Here is a 15,571-nt window from a genome sequence, read left to right as displayed (position 1 = left end):
AACATGCGAAACCACTTACTGCCCGGGCAGCATCCCCCCCCCCCCCCCCCCCCCCCCCCCCCCCCCCCCCCCCGCCCACTTGGAAGTAGATTGCCCTTTGGATATGGAAGATTCTGTCTCCCGCTGACATTTTCCCTTTCACCAACTCGTACATTATAAATGAACTGTAATATAAATAACAGGTGTATCTGACAGGTATTTAAAAATGATATTTTCATTTTCTCATAAATAAAATGCACCCGCGGAAAGATGGGGGGAACATTTTCACAAGGGGAAACTGCTCGTGTGTGTGTGTGTGTGTGTGTGTGTGTGTGTGTGTGTGTGTGTGTGTGTGTGTGTGTGTGTGTGTGTGTGTGTGTGTGTGTGTGTGTGTGTGTGTGTGTGTGTGTGTGTGTGTGTGTGTGTGTGTGTGTGTGTGTGTGTGTGTGTGTGTTGTCTTTAATCCAAACTTGCATACAAACCACCCCGTTTATGAATGTACACTTGTATAGCGTGTCACACCCAGACATAATGTTGATGTGCTCTTTCAGTTGATGCACTATAAATACAGGCAGACCATCTGGGTAATCATTTGGGACTGTTATCCTACCAGTGATGCTAAGTCTCCCAGCCTAGTGCCTCTTTCCTCGAAGACCTCCAGTGTTGTCACCTTCATCTCCTCCTCTCGACAATGCAAACCAATTGTCTGTAAGCCGTGCAACACATTCTTCAATATTTTTTTGACGGTTTTCCATTCCACAGCATCATTTTGATTTCAAATTGTCTCGGATTCTTGCTCTTATTGGATCTCGGCCGGGGGAAGTATCTCTCGCTTTCTCCCATGTTTCTCTTCCATGATTACCAGTGTTGACACAACGGCACACACTTGTGTTTCCGCCAACTCTGTAGTCAGCGAAGCACCAGTCATTATCAGAACAGCAAAGCCATTTGCAAAAACCAGCGTTGAGATGGATTCTTCTTGTCAAACTTGCATGAATTCTCCGCCTCGCCCTAATAAAATATGTATTCAAACGCAGTGTTCCTGAAATAGTGCGATAGTTAACGCTTCACTTAGGAAGGGAAAATATTGATTAATACTCCAAGGCTGATTTATACACGGCAGCCTGCTGTGTCTTGACTCGTAATTCTCGCTCAACTCTGAGAGTGCACAGTGGCAAGATTTACGAGAGGAATAAATGTGCCAGGGTTACAAAGTTATCTCCATCGGGAAAACACTCTTAAACATGGACGTATTACCCGTTCTTAACATGTGAATCCCGCTACCGCTGTGTCCGTCGAAAGAAATGACACGCCCGTTTAACTATTTATACGCGACTCACACCCAGAGTGCGCGGCGTCCTTTATGGAGCCCGCCTCTACAACACAGGGCGTCGAGAACCGCAGAAATCGCAGGCAGAGGGCAGCCCCACTGATGTAAATGGGAATGTGCCGGTCTCCAGCTGAGTTCTAAGCAGATTTAATAAAAACCCTTCCCTTGGAGTCGGCTGGGGCTGCCAGCTCCTCCCCGTCCTCCCTTTCTTCAAAAAACAACCAGTGCCCTATCACAGTGCCGCTGATGGATGGGCAGGACGCCAGGCCATCAGTCAAGCCCAGACCAGCACCTGTCAGGGGCCCGGGACCCGCCAGATCACTATCCATTAGTCACATCAACCTCTTGGCCACAGCCTGTTTGGATTAGCATTTTCACTGCATTACACAAGCCAGGGCCATTCTGGCAGGCGTCCATTAAGGTGCAGGAAGATGTTGGAGTAATTCCACCTAAATGAACCGTAGTACACATCATTTATTGCTTTCTTTTTTGCTGAAGTGATCATATATATATATATATATAGGCTATAATATTATATTATGTGTATATTGGCTTCTTCATCGATTCTTGGATTGATCTGTGTTGGATACATTTACATTTAGGGCATTAAGCAGACGCTTTTATCCAAAGCGACTTGCAATAAGTACATTTGTCATAAGAAGTGCAAAAATATATCGCTGTCGGTACAGTAAGGATGTTCATAGAACCAAGTGCAAGTACAACAATCGCTAGGCTAACCAATCCCCCGTGTTACAGCAATGATAGCAGCTACTGCAGTTGCTACAGTTAAGTACTATAATACAATACAACACAATACAATACAATGTTGCTACACAACATTGCTACACAGTTAAGTACTATAATACAATACAGCACAATACAATGTACAATGGTGGCCAGAAGGGGGAGGGTGGCTATGCAGAGTCGAGGTGGACTCTGAACAGGTGAGTCTTGAGCCTTTTTCGAAAGATAGTGAGCGACTCTGCTGTCCTGAGAACGGCAGGGATCTCGTTCCACCACTGAGGTCCCAAAACTGAGAAAAGATACAGATAGATACAGATGCTGTCTTAGGCTAGAAGTGACACATGATACAAAGACACGGAGAGCCTTAATCACCCATAGGTATTGTTGGTGTGAGCTTGTGTTTCTCTCGGTGATGACAAGGGGTCCGGTGTCATCTTCCTCCCCCCCCCCCCCCCCCCCCCCCCCCCTGTGTCTATCCAGCTTCCCTTCTGAACCTCATGAGTGAATGTGTTATAGTGCACCTGTCCTGATATTAAGTCAAAATATGGAGTGAAATCTCTTGGAGGGAATTCTAATCAGGATTGAATCAAGTTTATTAAAGAGAATTAATCTATGGATCCATCTCGGATGCATTGAAATAGAGTTCAAGGCAATCTGAGTTCATAAAAAGAAAACACTTGGAAGAACTCAAAGAAATGTCTCTGCAGCCCTGAAGTGAGATCTATTCCAAGGACTGTGAGTGACAGCTTTGAATTCCACCTTATTAGTTGCAACATGATAGCCGGCTGAGCCTCCAGGAAAAATAACCCCGAACAATAACTACACTATCGACGTTTCGTCTAAAGAGCGGAAATTATTCGAGGGGGATCACTTCGCCAGAGTGGCCCACATTAATCCGAGTCATCACGCGTTTGTCGCTGTCGACTCACGCGCTATCCCACGCCCGGCACTTGTCACCACTAACCCCGAAGCACGTTCCCCACCGCAGACGTATTCATTTTCTTCTCCAACCTTTTGTTTTGATCAACAACCGCAGTCGTCCTTCTCTTCTTCGTCCGGCCTCGTGACATCCCGCGGCGTAGGGCTGAACAGACCGGGCTGAGCCTCCTGGTGTCAGGCTGTGACAGAGTCATTAAAAAGTCCGGGGCGCGGAGTATAGGGTCCATCCAGGGGGGGGGAATAGCCCTAGCCCGCGGCGACTCTCGGTGCCCAGGGACGGCCGGCCCTAGCAACGCTCGCGCCCCGGAAAAAAAAAAAGACTGATGACGCAAGGCCCGGTGAGTGCAAGGACACCCGCCTAATGGTCCCGCGTAATCAATGCCGCTGTCACACGTCTCATTCAAACGGTCGCCATCGCTGCTGACAGCACACACTCGCGGATACACACAGACGTGCGCGGATACACACGCACACTAGGATACACGGATACACACACAGACAAACAAAAAAAATGAAATTGTATGCTTCTATAGTACTGGGTGTAGTTTTCAGCCAGATGCATTATGAGTCCCCAAAGGGCAGGGGAGGGATGGAGATGGATGGAGATGGATGGATGGATAGATATAGATGGATATAGGTTGAGCCAAAGCCTGCCCCCCCCCCCCGTCACAGCAGACAAAGATGACAAATGATTGAAGGGAGAGGGGAAAGGACACAAGGTGGCGAAGCCGTGGCGATGTAATGGAGACTGTATGTGTTTGGGAGGGGGTTAGGGGGTATGTGGGGGGGGGGGGGGGGGTGATCTAAGGAAGAAACACGGGGCCCTTGACACAGAATCCTCTTTTGTGAACATTAGAGGCGGCGCGTGGCGCGGTGTCCAGATGGAGCTGTCACGGTGAAGCATCCCCGCATTACGCAAGCGTCTGCAGAACCCCCCCCACCCCCTGCCCCTTTCCCCCCACCCCCACCCCACCGCTACCCTGAGCCAAACAGACAGGCTAACCTTGTGGCGTCCAAACTCACCGCCTCGCACCGATGACTCATCCCACGTGACCGGGCCCTCTTGAGGATGTGCGTACATGAGGCTGATTTATAAGCGATTATTTTCGTCCCCCAACACACGCACACAGACAGACAGACATGTATAATTACACACACACACACACACACACACACACACACACACACACACACACACACACACACACACACACACACACACACACACACACACACACACACACACACACACACACACACACACACAGAGAGAGAGATCTCCATCCCATCAGGGAAATGTTAGTGTGAACAAACAGCGTGTCTACAAGTGTAATTTGGCGCTACATGACAATTGGCGCCGGTTCAGATTCAAAAAACGAGATTGAAATAGATTTTGTTTAGTGTGATTAAGACAGGTAGTTAAAATTCAGTGTTTTTTGCTGTGCTTTTTTTTTAATTGGTCGCTGTTGCTGGAGCTGAGCCCATCCAGGGCCATGGGGCGTGGTGCAGAATGGGATGTCAGTCTGACACACACACACACACACACCCTACAACTATGGGGCGTTCAGGGAATTCAATTTACCTTCCCTTCATGCGAGGGTGGCCGGGGGGGGGGGGGGGGGGGGGTGCGCAGGATGATAGGCCGTATATGAAGGGAAGAACAGCGACGTCAAGTCCATGCGTGTACAGCCACACAATGAGGCTGGGGATCCTATTGGGATTCTGACAACAGGCACACTCCTTTGCTTAAACATGTGTCCCAACGCCGCCCTGATTCACAGTTTGTTCCTTTTCTCTCTCCCCCTCTCCTTCCGACGCTTCGATCTGTACGCTATAAAGGCACCGGGATGTTTGATTGACAAGAGGGATGAGCGAGGTGCAGCCGGTGGTGGGGGGGGGGGGGGGGGGAAGGGAGACTTATGAATGACTTTAAGCTTCAAGGACGTGTTTTAATGCCCTTTCACAAAGGGGGCAGAGACGTTGTGCAATTGCAAACTATTAGTTTCCAGGGTGTTTCTGCAACACCGAAATTGTGCTTAAAACCCATTGCGTTTTATGAAGTGTTTTTTGTGTCCACTGACCGCGGCCACACAAGGCACGTCACACCTTACATTTTCCCACCCAAGGACGCATTCATCTGGTGAAAGGGTACTGATTAATTAGGAGGTTAGACGACTTGGTGACCGATTGCTCTACCTCCTCAGCCTCGACTTGGGTCTGCTAAGCGGTGAAGAAGGAACAAAAAATGAATGAAAATCAGCTATATTTACTAGGTGTAGATGTGATTGAAGACATCGTCAGCAAAGGGTTTTTAGATGGAATTCAGAACCGTTAGTTACTTTCCGGAGGCAAAAAAAAAAGATGCGTTGACATAATGGCTCAGTATATCAACGCGCCGTGATATCTGTTGGCTGTCTGGGAGAGGCACTTTGATCCATAGTTCAGCAGGAAACTAATGGCCCCGCATGAATATCAGTGATATGTTTCCCTCCCCATCCTCCTATTTCACTTGTCATTCGCCTTCCATCCTTACTCATCATGCCGTAAAATTATTTAATGTGACACAGGATTTTCTAATGAATGAAATAACATTGGCTTCTATTTTTTGCGCACTGCCAGCTCGCCTTTCCTCCTTTGGAGTATTTGGATATTTTAAGTGATCTGTTTTATAAATGTTTTATGGGGAGAGGAGACACAAGCTATCAGTCACAACGAAACCATATATTGTTTGAGCATTAAGCTCTTTTAGCGTTTTATTTCCAACTGGCTCTTCTGATGGGGATTTATCAAAAGCTCCCTTAAAATAAAAAAAACAGGGAATTTGAACCTCAAGATTATTGTTAACTTTCCTAAAGGTCAGGACCAAAGCAACATTTGATAATGCGTCCAAAACAAGAGGTTGAGAGGTTGTGTAGAGATACATACCGGGATCTCTTTCCGTGGATGCGGTAATGAAACCATAAATCATGGCATCGTTGGACACACTCCCAGCTCTTGAAATTTCCCAAGGTACTCTGCCCTCCAGCCTCTGTTTCCGGCTGCTTACACTGTTAAATAGACTTGACCGCGGAAGATAAAGTGAATGGTGGCTATCCTTGACTTCTTTCATAACTTGAACTGAGGACTAGGGAGAATAGGACGAGTGTTATTAAGAAAGAGTTATTGCTCAAGCTTTGGTTGATAATAAAACAAATAAAGGAAATGGAAACTGGAACAGCAGAGGTAATCACGGATACTTCATTCAGGCATAGATTAAACAATAAAAGCCTCCCCAAAGTGGTGAAACATAAGTGAAAAAGCTGCTTTTTCTATTTCCATCGACTCAATGAGTCGTTGGAATGAATATGAATGTTTATGGCCGCATGCGCTTCTTCTTATGATTCACGTGTGCTCATGTGCTCACCACATGCCACGTTGAAACTCCTCAGAGTTTAGCATGATTGGTCAGAGGCCCGTGTTTAAAATAACCGTTCTGTTTGATCTTCAGCAGTCGGCATTTCTTTATCGCGACGCAGAAAATGAGATTTTTTGTGCTTTAGCAGAGTGAAAGAAAAATGCATTTTCCCAAGTGATCTGCAAAATGGTTGTTACGCAACGCAGTTGAAAGCTGAATGGTACCACACTTGTATAATGACACATCATTATCTAAGCTGGGCCACAGTAGGTCTGTTTGAAGTTCCACATTTCCACCCTGGTATATAAGATGAACATGGCACGGCGGCCACGGTGAGCGAATGTGTCCAGGCTTGACCCACCAATAACAGCGATATCACCTTATACTGTATATCTATCACCTTGTATAAGCGACACGACATCTCACCGGAGAAAGCGATGGAAGAAGAAAAGCATTATTATCCGCACAGGGAAGACGTATGGCAAGCTATACTCTGCTCGGGCCCATACATGCTGCGTCGTTCTCTTCTTCACATGACGTGATGAGGGAAAGCTTTGTTGTGGTAAATGGGGCAATATCCAGAGAGGTGGCTTGGAGGATCATGTCCATGTGTAGAACTGCATGCAGGCCACACACTGAATACATAACAAGCTGCGTCGTAATTAACGGGATGGGGGTTGGGGGTCTGGCCATGGCTGCGATGGAGGCTGTTTGGCACGCCACACACACACACACACACACACACACACACACACACACACACACACACACACACACACACACACACACACACACACACACACACACACACACACACACACACACACACACACACACACACACACACACACACACTCCTACTCCTCCAAGACCATGACTTAGTCCCGGAAATGTCACATCTCACGCCCCGATGGCTCGCTACTTGCTGTGCAGTGTCTTTGGACGTTAGAGCGGCCATAAACAGGTGTCGAGGCGATTCGCCGTCAGCCGTTTTTTTATTTATTTTTTAACTGCCTGCTTTTCTTGCTTCTTGTCACCTCGGCTCATGACGGTTGAACACCGCTACAGCAGAGGTAGCAGGGGTCAATGGCGGCGGGAGCCATGCCAGTGTTTGGACATGAAGAAAAGAAAGCCAGAAAAAAAAACATGGATTATTTGTGCTCTTATAAACAGGTGTAATTTCTCAGCGTGTGGTGCCCTGCAACTCATCCAAAAACAATTTATTCATATTACAATATTTACATATTATATACCAAAATATATATTTTTCTTTTTTTTAATAAATCTTATTTTTTTTACTCCAAAAAAAAACCCTGTAAACTTGTTTTTTTAAACATTCGCTTTCCCTCTGCCTCCGCACTGAAACGAATCAACTGCTTTTTTTGACCATCCAGCCGAATACTCTGACCCTCGATCTCGAGTGGAATATACAAAGCCAAGAGAAACTCTGGATTGAACCGAAAAAGAAAAGGGTCAAGGTTGCGGGAGAGATGAGTGGGTGGTGCTCGAAAGACGAAGGAATTACGAGGCGTTGAGGAGAGCACAGCTGCGTGGGTATACCGCTACCACTGTAGAAACACCATGTATTGTGGATGGAGGGTTTGTATCACGTCTTCGTGTCTTCGCGTGTGTGTGTGTGTGTGTGTGTGTGTGTGTGTGTGTGTGTGTGTGTGTGTGTGTGTGTGTGTGTGTGTGTGTGTGTGTGTGTGTGTGTGTGTGTGTGTGTGTGTGTGTGTGTGTGTGTGTGTGTGTGTGTGTGTGTGTGTGTGTTAGATCATTAGTTTCACACAAAATGCAGATAAAAAACGTATCTGAACAGCCCCCTATCCATATAAAACGCCTCGTAACATCGCCCAGTGCTGACCTTTGACCGTATCCTATGGCCTTCTCAATCATGACGGCCACGGACCCCTGGCCCGGTCAAGGCGAAGGGTCGCGAAGCGCTCGTGAACCCGTGGACCCAGCAGTTAACCTTTGACCTCGGATGCAGAGCAGCCCATGGCAGGGCAATCAGCCAAACGCCGTCTCTTTTAGATTCCCCTACCAATCAAGTGGTTTAATCCAGTTGCACAGCCCTGGAAAAGCCTCAGCCTGCCATCTCTAATCCAGGTAATTCCTGTTTTTTTTTTTTTTTCTCCCGTCTCTTTTTACAGTGCTGTCAATTAAAGCCTACAGGAACGTGAGCATGTGTAAAGCCATTTTCCGATACCGTCGATGCTCATGCACAACGGAGTAGTGAATACGGGCCCTTGATCGCCCCCGGCTGTGAATGGAGGAAGACTATTGTCTGTCATTGAGCTGCAACAACAATTTAAATTACGCGAGTTGGCCATCTGGTACTAATCTCCACATTTTTACCTATGTGACGAAGTTCCCCCCGTAATAGACTCTTCGCTATGAATTTCAGCTTTGAATGGAGGCCAGTACTTCAAGTCTCTTGTTGTGTCTCCAGTTGTGTCCAAGGCAGCTCATCAGAGGGGCATGTGTAATGGAGTTAATAATGGATGTAGAGTAGGCTTGTTTGGCCCAATCACGCTGGCATTGGAGGGATGGAAGAGGCAGTTTCCCTCGTTGAGTACAAACATGTAATCACTCCCTCATAAAATGCTGCTATGCTATAATAGCTTCGGCTGTATTTATTTTTATGCAATCATAATTCCCGATTTGCTCCCCTTTTCACTAGCCAACCGAGATAAGATCTTTTAAATCATTGAAATGGAAATAGCACATTTTTGTTCTGTCCGACTGCTGAACAGAAACAGAAATGACACTTCTGGGGAAAATCGAGGAAACTTCATACATTTGTAAAGGCGTATAATGTTATCTTTTCGATTATTAAGTGGTTTATACGTTTTTTTACATTTCAAGTTTTGAATGCATTCTTGACTGACTCAATTCCTCAATTTGGATCTATTCAATTGAGAGATAATTTCCGAGGATGTCTTCGAGATCCGAGTGACCGATCCCCATTCAGCAGCAGCAGCAGAATATCCCATAATACTGCAGCCATCACTGAGGAGGGCCCCCTCTGTCTAACGGCTGATCTAATTATTCGAAAACCACATTCCCAACATTACATATTTACTGACAAAGTGACACAATGAGTGTTTCTCCTGGTGGGAGGTGGCCAGTGTGTGTGTTTTGTACACTGTGCCAGAGTGCTGATTATCTGCAGGCAACCCTGTATTTGTTTGAAACCAAATCCCCTTCTCTCTCTCTCTCGCTCTCGCTCTCGCTCTCGCTCTCGCTCTCGCTCTCGCTCTCGCTCTCTCTCTCTCTCTCGTGTCTCTCTCTCTCTCTCTCTCTCTCTCTCTCTCTCTCTCTCTCTCTCTCTCTCTGTCTCTCTCTCTCTCTCTCTCTCTTTCTCTCTCTCTCTCTCTCTCTCTCTCTCTCTCTCTCTCTCTCTCTCTCTCTCTCTCTCTCTCTCTCTCTCTCTCTCTCTCTCTCTCTCTCTCTCGTGTCTCTCTCTCTGTCTGTCACCACCTTGTCAGAACCGGATGCAAAATGATGCCAGCCGGCGGCTCACCGCACCTCTCAAATTAATACCTCTGCACGCCCCGCCATACAATGCAATACAATTAGATTGTCCATTATTTTGTGTGCACAGCAGAACCGCGCAATCCTCTCCAGCGCATTGTCGTGTGGCCGCGTCGGCTTTAACAAACGCTAGATCAAAGGAGCTCTTTGGAATCCTAATCAAATCTGCCTCGCATCTCTCACAGGTCGTCCCCGAACGGCATAGCTGCGGTCCGGGTGAGGGGGAGAAAGAGGGAGGGAGGGAGGGAGGGAGGGACGGCGGAGCACAAGAAGAAGAAGAGAGGAGCTGGCGTGTTTTGGGAGGCTGGGGTTCTGAATACCTGCGACAGTAAATAGATGGGCGGGCGGGCGGCATTTGCATATAAAAAGGAGCGGTGATAAAAGAAAACACTTAACCTGGATTTTCTCACCATCCAACACTCTGGCACTAGCAACCAAATGACGGAGGACCGGTTTGTTTTATCAAAGGGGGGGATCCCATTATAAGATAATTGTATTTATTTCTCCTGGGGATAATGAGGGGAGAGAAGAGAAAGGGGGAACGCGGAGGGGCGCGGTAGGCGGAGCCGGCGCCTGGTGGAAAAGAGGGGGGTGGGCAAACTGTAGGCGAGTGAAGAGGCCCTCACGTTAAATGCGAGTGCGTTGGCGAGTGGGGCCGGCCTGTAGTGCCAGCTTGTACGGGTAATGAACAGGGCTGCTTTTGTAAAGCAGACGCTCCTGCTTTGAACTTGGCGGAGTGGATCCGTCGAGGGTACGATTTTGTGTCGGGTCAATTACTCAGTGGCTACGGCAGGCAGCGAGGTAGGTCGGCTACACTCACCCCACCCCAACGGCAAAAAAAAATCTTCAAGGACGGCCGCATAACTCGTCAGAACCCGCAGAAGCGTTCCTCCGCCTATAGCTCATGATGTTTACTGCGAGGTAAAAAGCCTCTCTCAGCAGTTTCCATCACGCCGTGCCGCCCGACCGGTCCGGAGTAGATTAAATCTGTCGATTTGGAGTGGCGCCGACTGTAGTCGCTTTGCAACCTGATGGGAGCTGTGTTTGGTCCTAATTAGTCTTGTTGTCCTTAATCAAAGTGGGGCCTGGAAGGCCCAATGCCCAAGTATTGCACGACTCAGAGATTAAGTATAAGCATGAGGGCATAAGGGTTAGGGTTAACCCTCACCCTTATAAATAATGTATATATTAATACCTTAGTTAACATGTACAACATTACCTGCATTGACAAGAATATCATTACAAAACACCATAGTAAATGATTACTAGATGATCTGTTAATACTTATTACTGCTTTAATTTGTTCGCATTGCATTAATAAATGTTCCCTTATTGTAAATTGTTACCAATGATTCAGACATGCATTTTCTTTACAGGACAACTTATCACAATACATACATCAATATCACAGTACTATGATGTACTGCGCCGCAATGTTCTGGAAGTATATAGTGTGCAAGATTTGTCTTTTCAATAAAGTCACACACCAAGAGAAAATGTGCATGTATATCTATAACTAACGATATCTATATCTATATGTCTCTCTCTGTGATGGTGCATTGATTTATATTGGATACCCCAGGATAATGTGACCACTCTGTGGTTCGGGAACTCGGCAACATACAACAGATGACCAGCATTAGCCGTGTTGTCTCAACATCTCCAGGCTGTGCTCAATGTCAACGTCTGCCCATATCTTCTTCCTCTGGTGAAGGGTAGAGGGCTCCAGTGGGACCGGGTGGGGGGGGGGGGGGGGGGGGGGGTTAATCTTGGGAGGGTGGGCCTCCTACTGGAGGCTCCATGTCCCTGGAGGCTGGAAGAATGAAGGTCTCCACCAAATCAAGTGTGCTGCCAACACGGCCTCTATCTCAACATTGTCCTTTAATGAAAACAATTCATCAGCCGGCACGTTAGCGGAGAAAAAAAAGAAAAGAAAGAAGCAGCCTTCACACCCAGTCAGGGAATGGCTTTCACCCTCCCGCCTGCTTCGAAACCCCCCCCTTCAGCAGCACGCTGTGGGCATCTCGTCTCGCCCCGGTACAGCAGCCCTGGGAGAGAGAGAGGCTAATGCCCGCCATAGCGTTTGTGTGATGAGCGGCACCGGGCTGACCTTGACCATCCAGGGCGGGGGGGGGGGGGGGGGGGGGGTGTCTGCGAGCTCACCGTGTCCCCGTGGCGGAGGTGAGGCTGCAGCCAAGCGGACCCTCCAGGGGGCCGTTCATCCGGATAGGAGAGCCATCAATCAAGATGCCCATTGATCCCTGTGTCGGATGGCTTGATTTCCCTGTGTAATAATCGCCTCCTGTTTTTTTTTTCTTTCTCTTCTCTTGCTGCAGCGTGTTGGCAGGGAGCTGCAGCTAGGGACGCTGCAAATGGATTGTGAAGGGCAGCTTCAGCGGATTTAGCACACAGGCTAATAAGAGAGGCTTTGTGGTGGATAAAGACGTTTATTCTATATCATGGAGATTTGTTCACTCTGTTATAGCACTCAGACTACAGAGATTAGACCTGGCCGGTATAAATTACTTAAGCAATATTCCGCCCAAACATTTATTCATCCTCTCGGTCTCTTTTCTGGCCGTGAGGTTGTTGTGCGTCCATGTGTTGTGTGTGCGTGCCTTTTTTTAACAATAGGGGCAAGCTTTGATGTTCTCAGTGTCTCGGAACATTCCCCCTGTCAAACATTGTTACGAGTCCATTCACAGTTTGGGTAAATGTGTTGTTCTGACTATTGAAGAAGATGTTCATGAAGCGTGCCCATGCCAGATGCTCGAAAGGCCGGGGCCATTTCTGTCCGAATCGGTTCGGTGGGGGGGGGGGCGGGTTCGGGGAGAGATTAGTACGTCCGCCCGTCCCCCCCTGTTGTGGTCAGCGCTACAGCGGGAGGCTGGCCGACATGTGTTGGCCATTGATAATGATTGTCTGGTCACAATGGACCCGACAAACCGCCGCGCGCGATAAAAGACGGCGGCCGTATCAGTGCGGCGCACGGCGGGAATTCACGCGTAACAAAGGCCGCAGCCGTCCACACCGAGCTAAGCAGTTTTTTTTATAAATATTCAAATAATAACGAGTAGCCGATGGTACAGCAGTGGTGCAGTGGTTTGAGCTAGCGTAGCTCTTACAGGGCTTTGGGTGGCGATGAGGTTGAGGTTCAATAAAGCGCATTAACGCTTGATGAGTCGTCGGCGAAATGGGAACACGAAGGGAAGAAAGATATTCCGCAGATCTTGGGGCGACGTGTCCCCGTCGATAATTTGCTTATTTGATGTTCCTGGCGGAATGAGTGAAGGCCTTGGATTGGCGTGTCGGCACCCTGTTTACCTGTCCTCCCAATGAACAAAGTCAATAGTTTCAATTGGATTCAGACACTGTGGGTGGGGTGGGGGGGGGGGGGGGGGGGGAAAGAAACACATTGCAGTTGTAATGGAGGTCATGCAGAACTAGAGGTAGCTTGCTGTTAGTGAGCTTATCAATTTATTCACAGTAATGCCCGCCAAGGCTTTGTGCCTGTGTTAGGGTTGGAATTGTTGAGCTGAAACTCTAGTTTATAAATTGTTTGTTCGATTCAATCTGATGGACGACAGCCAAACATTGAATCCCTCTACTAGAGGTAAAGCTTGGCTTAGGGCCAGGGTAGAATTGTAAACACACAAAAAACGACGTGCTTTGACATTTTGTAGCAAACCTCTTTTTCAATTTGAATCTTTTCCAAACGTTGGAAATGTACATTCATTAAATCCACCATTATAATGTCCATAATGTTTAAATGGAGAAATTTCCCTTTCAGGCAAATAACTATCTGTTATCCATGTTGATGACATTTCTTTCATTGTATCACACTCATTGAAGTTGCCCAAACATCGTAATCGCAAATGCCAAATTGGACATCTCTAATCTTGCTATCTCTCCTGTCCCGGAAACGCACGTTCAATATTTGGTATTCACGTATTTTAACATACTGGCTGAATTGACACGGAGGAAAGTCCATGAGCTATCTCAACAGGGAGAAAAGTCACACTCACGCAAATGGCATGATTGACTTTGCAGACGGAGCGTGACAAGTTTCCAGAGAACAAGCCTCAGTGGCCTGACCTCTCTCCCCTGTCGTGTAGCAGTCGTTCACTGTGATTTCTCTGGGTTAGCGCTGACAGGCTGCGACAATGAATTGGTGGCTTCTCAAAAGGGACTTTAACGCTACATTAGGTCCGGGTCCCGCCTGCTCCTGGGTGTCCACACACACACACACACACACACACACACACACACACACACACACACACACACACACACACACACACACACACACACACACACACACACACACACACACACACACACACACACACACACACACACACACAATAACAATTTAGCGAGACACTGCTGTTCATCTCAGCAGAATCTCTAATGATAAGTTTGCCATTGAGACTTTTTCTCTTCTGCTGATTCCGTCTTGCCGGGGATAACATTTACATTAACATTTACTCTCACACTCTGGCTCATTAGCGAATGGCTTTTATCCAAGCTTTCCAAAGAGCGCATAACAAATCAAAGCAGCCAACTGTGTGGAATTAATGAATTTGTAAGGTCCGAGACACCGTTGGCAGAGTGTTGATAAGACCAAAAAAGGAGCAAAAGAAAGTCAGCATCAACCATGAAAAGGCTGCGGATGTGTAGCCCAGGTGTTTGTCGTTGTTGTTGTTTTGGCAGTTGAATGTCCTTAACGTGTCATCGCCATGTTTACGATGTCACCGCGTGGTCTTCCGCTGCACTCGGAAGCGACACGTTGTGTGAGTGTCTGCGTTCCTCTCGTCCACCCGTTAACCGTAGCGATGGAACCCTGAGCACAGCCAGAACCTCGACGCCGGATTTGCTTCTGGGCTCGCCGTGCCTATGAATCGATGTGCGTGTGTGCTCACACATGAAGCGCTCACTAATGAGAGGCAGGCTGGAAATGCAATCGTGGTGATCAAGGGGGTTGCTAGGGGCCACAATAATAAGTCACAGCTTTTGGCCCCGTGTCGTTTTGTTGTTGTGGATGCATTGTGTGCTTTTTATTCCTCCCATCACCACTCCTCCCTCACTTCCTTCCTCAAGTCATCTGGCCTCCTCCTGGTATTTGTTTTTAAAACACTCATCAATGCCAGAAGTGTTCTGATCACCGCTCCGTCATCTGGGTGGGAGGGGTGCGCAGCAACGTTGGATGCTGTTCCTCTGGCTTTATTAAGCTCCTATGCCTCTCTCTCTCTTCCCTGCTCCCCCCCCCCACCATCCACACAGCCCAGTAATGTGCTGACTGGATAAGTATGGTGTCTGGCCTGCGAACAGACTGTAAGCCTCCCCCCCCCCCCCCCACACACACACATACACACCCCCACACATACATTAAGTTGCACCCTGACGATGTTGGGGGCTCAATCTTTGACTGGGAACAGGGATATAATGTGCACGGAGCCCTTTCGATCGAGGCTATTCGAGGGATATTCTAGAGAGTTTACTGATGTGGTGGCGTTTTTTTTTTCTTTATTTTGCTCTGCACTGAGGCTTTCAATAATGACATGCAGGTGCATGAAGGGTAATAAGTAATTTGAGTGAGAATACGTCGACAGAACCCATTACCTTCACTGAAGAATACTTCACATATC

Source organism: Gadus chalcogrammus, chromosome 8, assembly GCF_026213295.1.
Source record: "Gadus chalcogrammus isolate NIFS_2021 chromosome 8, NIFS_Gcha_1.0, whole genome shotgun sequence".
In the NCBI taxonomy this organism is placed as follows: Eukaryota; Metazoa; Chordata; class Actinopteri; order Gadiformes; family Gadidae; genus Gadus; species Gadus chalcogrammus.
This window is presented reverse-complemented; position numbering follows the sequence as displayed.